The sequence below is a fragment of the Myotis brandtii genome, unplaced genomic scaffold, assembly GCF_000412655.1.
Source record: "Myotis brandtii unplaced genomic scaffold, ASM41265v1 scaffold34, whole genome shotgun sequence".
NCBI lineage: Eukaryota > Metazoa > Chordata > Mammalia > Chiroptera > Vespertilionidae > Myotis > Myotis brandtii.
In genome coordinates this window covers 3,736,135-3,741,778 of record NW_005363098.1, presented here as the reverse complement: position 1 = coordinate 3,741,778, position 5,644 = coordinate 3,736,135, and the positions used below count along the sequence as shown (strand labels likewise).

The window sequence follows — 5,644 nt, the reverse complement described above, 5'->3', positions numbered from 1 at the left end:
CCCGGCATGGCACAGTGTTTGAGCATTGACCTATGAACCAGGAAGTCAGGGTTCAATTCCCGGTCAGGGCACATGCCTGGGTTGCAAGCTTGATCCCCCAGTGTGGCGTGTGCAGGAGGCAGCCAATCGATGATTCTCTCTCATCGTTGATGTTACTATCTCTCTCTCCCTCTCCCTTTCTCTCTGAAATCAATAAAAAAATGTATGTATTAAAAAAAAAAAAAGCTTACCCCCTAAGTTTTCTTCTAGGAGTTTTATGGTTTCAGGTCTTATGTTCATGTTTGTAATTCATTTTGAGTTGATTTTTGTATGTGGTATAAAGTAGGAATCCAGTTTCATTTTTTGGCATGTGGCTTTCCGGTTTTAGTGAAGAGACTCACCTCTTCCCACTGTATATTCTAACTGCTAGACTAGAGGGCTAGTTTCTAGGAGTCATTAGAGGGGGTTTTAGAGTGTCAGAATGTTCTGTTTTTGATCTAGGTGCTGGCACTTTTCTGGGTGTGCTTATTATATTCAAATAAAAAGGTAAGAAAATGAACAATAACGTTTCCCAGATTTGGTAAGAATAACTTGCATGTGCACAGAATTACTTGAAAGCGGCTTATTTAAAAAAATGCAGCTTGGGATTCAATTGATCTAGGGTAGCTACACTTGGTTTCTGCATTTAACACCTCTTACTCACCCCAGCCCCTGTAATACTTTGATGCAACATTCTTTGAGAAAACACTTTTTAAAAAAAAGCATTCTTGCCCTGACCGGTTTGGCTCAGTGGATAGAGCGTCGGCCTGCGGACTGAAGGGTCCCAGGTTCAATTCCGGTCAAGGGCATGTACCTTGGTTGGGGGCACATCTCCAGTGGGGCGTGTGCAGGAGGCAGCTGATTGATGTTTCTCTCTCATTGATGTTTCTGGCTCTCTGTCCCTCGCCCTTCCTCTCTGTAAAAAATCAATAAAATATTTTTTTTAAAAAAGCATTCTCTCTTTGACCACATATTCTATACTTTGTTAGAGCTATGTGTTGTAGGGTTTTGTTTTGTTTTTGTATATGAATTATTTTTTAATGTGACGATTAAACACATCTTTAAAGGCATAGTAATAGATAAAAGAAAAATGCAGTATAATGATTTCCTTGAAAACCTACAGTGTTAAATTTACAGGCAGCTTCAGCCTGTCTTAATGGTGGTAACTAATCGCTCAGCTCTTTTAAAAGGTAGTAACTCCCGAGAAGCAGCCTGTATATATTCCTAATACTTTGTTCACTTTCATTTATTAGAGTAAGTCCCAAGTAAAACAATGGAAATGTATATAGAACTATTAGTTCTTACTTACTTGATTTAATGATATCAAGATACATGAATTTAACCTGCTTTAATGTAGGCAAACTTTTCATTTTTGTCTATTTTACTGTTAAAATAAAATCCCTCTCCTGCATATTCTTTCCTTGACTCAAACAAAATATTAGCCTATGGTCAAGATGGGAAAGAGAAACAACTGAGGTGAATGTCTTTACTAAAATACCAATAAATTTGTTAAACTCAAAAATAAAAATTAAAAAAAGCATTCTCTGAAGCTTGGACTATGATGACGATCAATATTTATTAAATTTAATAAATAAAATGATTCAAATATATTATGCACTTGACATTAAACAGGAACATAGCTAGGACATTAAATGAAGTATCCAAAATACAGAATAGCTCTATAGGTAAGAACTGTCTCCATCTTTTATTATTTTTTTTTATTTAAAAGCATCAGATTCTTTGACCTTTTCACTTCTATTACAAAATAGGAAGGTCTTTCCTACCCCACTTTTTTAACCTAGAGAGTTACCACATATGCAACAATGAGTGAAGAACAAATTCTGATTCTGAATATTAGTCTCCTGGGCTTACTAAATGGTCTGCTCTTAGAGAGCAGCATGTTAATGGATTCAAACTTATGTCACAACTAAATAACAAATCAATTCGTCTCATAGGCTTGTAGTGCCCAAACCTCAAATATTAATTCTAACAGTGTTAACAGTCAGCGTGTTATTAGATGAACAAAGCAACTTGAACACGAAATGAATGTCATGTATTCTAGAATAATTAAGATATTTTTTCTTAAAATTTAAAATAAAACTAATGTTCATTGACTTTGCAGGTGATGCCAGAATTGCTGGTGGAAGCCCTAATTTTGAAAAGCAAGGCTGTACTTTCTTGTCTCTTCTATTTGCTTGTTTTCATTTCTGCCAGAATAATCTTTTTAATGCATTGATATAACAGTGGCAGTTCTCTGCTTATAGTCCTGTAGTGACTCCCAGTCTCAAATTCGATTCCTTATCATGACACATCAAGATTTTCAAAAGTTGGACCCTATCTGTCTTTAGCCTGATCTAGTCCATCATCAGTCTCATTTCCAGCAATTCTATATCCTAAAATTAATTTTAAACCCAACAAAACCAATCATTTCAATCTTAACTCTGTTTCTTTAATTTGCTGCTTTTGTAATGTGTTTTTCCTACTCTACCTCAATTTGCCACCTAACAGTACTTTAATACTCATTTAAACTATTATATTCTTTGTAAAATCATCCAAGGCTTCCCTGTAAAGAGTTAACTATGACTTTGGTTCCTAGCATTATGGTGGAATACCAAATAGGTACTCTGAAAAACCCTCTCAAATGAAACAACTAAAATGTCAGATAAAAATCCTCCTAAATTAATAAAATGCTAAGTGTCCGACCATTCGTTTGACTGTTTGACCAGTTGCTATAACACACACTGACCACCAGGGAGCAGACTCTCCGACCAGTAAGTTAGCTTGCTGCTGGGGTCCAGCCAATCTGGACTGGGCAAGTCGGGGCTAGACACACCCTGGAGCCCTCCCACGGTTCCTCATTGGCCCCGATCGATCAGGATTGGGCGAGATGGGCTGGACATGACCTGGAGCCCTCTTGTGGTCCCTCCCTGGCCCTGGAGCCAACTTCCCTTGGTCCCTCCCCGGCCAGCCAATCTCCCAAGGTCCTTCCCAGCCTCTAAAATATTTCTTCTAATTAATTTCCTTTTAATGTGCATGAATCCATGCACTGGGACTCTAGTAAATATATAAATAGCTTGCTACCTTGCTAGATAGATTTATTTAACCATTGTTGAAATGAGAAGAAAAAATTCATAGTGACTAAGAACAAGAGACTGTGGGAACTAAGAGTGGGGAAAACCAACTTTTGTGTGATATGGGGGCGGGGGGACAAAATCTAGAGACCTTAGTTTTCTAATTTAAGGGCTGCCTCAAGTGCTAGAGACAGAGGTAAATTAGAAGGCCATGCATCAAAAGGTAACTAAAATGAGATCCCCTACATCAGTGGTTCTCAACCTTCCTAATGCCACGACCCTTTAATACAGTTCCTCATGTTGTGGTGACCCCCAATTTCATTGTTACAAATTGAACATAATTAAAGCATAGTGATTAATCACAAAAACAGTATGTAATTATATATGTGTTTTCCGATGGTCTTAGGCGACCCCTGTGAAAGGGTCGTTCGACCCCCAGAGAGGTCTCAACCCACAGGTTGAGAACCGCTGCCCTACATGAAGGCTGGAGCCTAAAGATTATCTCTCTAATCCTCACAATAATCCTGTGAGATACAGGTAGCATTTTAAAGACATTGAATAATTTGCCCCAGGGTACATAACTAGGTAGTGGTAGAATTAGAATTTGTGCTGTTGTCTAACTACTGAACCTGGGTTCTTAACCATTGTTTTTATTGTTTGTTTTTAAAAAAATATTTTTATTGATTTTTAGAGAGGGAGAGGGAGAGGGAAAGGGAGAGGAAGAGGGGAAAGAGGGAGAGAGAGGAGGGAGGGAGAGAGAGGAGGGAGGGAGAGGGGAGAGAGAGAGAGAGAGAGAGAGAGAGAAAGAGAGAGAGAACATTGATGTGAGAGTGCAACATCGATCAGCTGCCTCCTGCACACCCTCAATGGGATCCCCTGGGGATTGAGCCCAAAACCCTGGCATGTGCCCTGACTGGGAAGGGAAGGGAATTGAACCAGCAACCTTTTGGTGAATGGGATGACCCTTGCCAGCTAAGTCACACTGGCCAGCGCAACCACTGGGTTTTATGATCTTAATTTTTTTCAGCTGTTTGACTTTCAGTTTGACTTTGATATTGTGCTGAAATGATCTATTTATTAATGTTCTTTAGTGATAGTATTCCTATTACCTTGGATATAAAACCATTAGCTTTGCTGGAGCCAGGAATGGTTTGTCTTAGATCACAATACTATGGGATTTCTGCTGCCCTGGAAGTACGATACAGGAAGATAGAGGTTCAGAGGGACAATTACTATGTAAAGATGGGTAGTGCTTGAGAGGCAATATAGCACAGTTTCTAAACCTCATTTCCTCATCTGTAAAATGGAATCTACATCATCAGTTTGCTTTGATAGTGAAATCAAGTTTCATATGTAAAACAGCAAGGCCTGGTATAAAGTAAGATTCAATAAATAGGTAATAATATTTTGTAGTTGGGTTGAGAAGCAAGACGATAAAGTTGGATAGCTTCTTTGGGTTTGAGTCTATAGAATTCCATTTCATTGTTTTGCTTAAAATCAATTATCAATTGAAACTATCAAAATACCTGTAATCATAGGTAAGTACAGAGCTACATTTACAGATTCAGATATAGCTTTAAGAGCACTTTGTAACTAGTAAGCAAAAGCAATTTTAGAGTATGTTCATGAGTTTTTGGATGTATGGTGTTGGTACAATTTACTGAAGCCCTTTGGTCCTGAAGGGGACCTAGGACAAATCTCATATATTCTACTTTGCTAGGGGGAGCCTGAAAGCTCCCTCCCCAGACCTAGAGCTCCCTTCAAGGGCCTAGACCAGTGATGGCGAACCTTTTGAGCTCGGCGTGTCAGTATTTTGAAAAACCCTAACTTAACTCTGGTGCCGTGTCACATATAGAAATTTTTTGATATTTGCAACCATAGTAAAACAAAGACTTATATTTTTGATATTTATTTTATATATTTAAATGCCATTTAACAAAGAAAAATCAACCAAAAAAATGAGTTCGCGTGTCACCTCTGACACGCGTGTCATAGGTTTGCCATCACTGGCCTAGACCCATTGTCTGTGGTGGCCCTTACTGGAAGAAAGGCAAGGTTTAGGTATCTGAGAAAGGAAAGAGGTCTCTTATCTTAAGAAGGGCCTTTTTTTTGTTTGTTTGTTTATATGAAAAAGATCGTTGCAGTGGTGTCATGTTACTGTCACTGTGTCTTTTGTCTTGCTGCTGTGAGATCTTTATTGTGCCATATTGGAAGACAGGTTGGCCTAGTGCAGTGGTTGGCAAACCGCGGCTCGCGAGCCATATGTGGCTCTTTGGCCCCTTGAGTGTGGCTCTTCCACAAAATACCACGTGCGGGCGCTCACATACAGTGCGATTGAAACTTCATGGCCCATGTGCAGAAGTCGGTTTTTGGCCTGGGCGAGTCTGTTTTGAAGAAGTGGCGTTAGAAGAAGTGGGGGGTGTCGGTCGGTTGGTCGGTCGATGGGAGACGAGGCGCAGGCGGGCCGCGGGATAAGCAGTGCGGGGGGAGGTACATTGTTTTGAGGTACCTTTGCTGAGGTCGACCCCTTCCAACTCTCCCATCCACACTCGTCT

The 5,644-nt window shown here is 39.6% G+C and overlaps 1 protein-coding gene across 1 annotated transcript in view; it reads left to right on the top strand.

Annotated features, from left to right (window-relative positions):
• Positions 1-5,644, top strand: part of FBXW7 (F-box and WD repeat domain containing 7, E3 ubiquitin protein ligase) — a 107,556-nt gene that overhangs the window by 531 nt on the left and 101,381 nt on the right. The gene's annotated exons all lie outside the window — the stretch shown is intronic.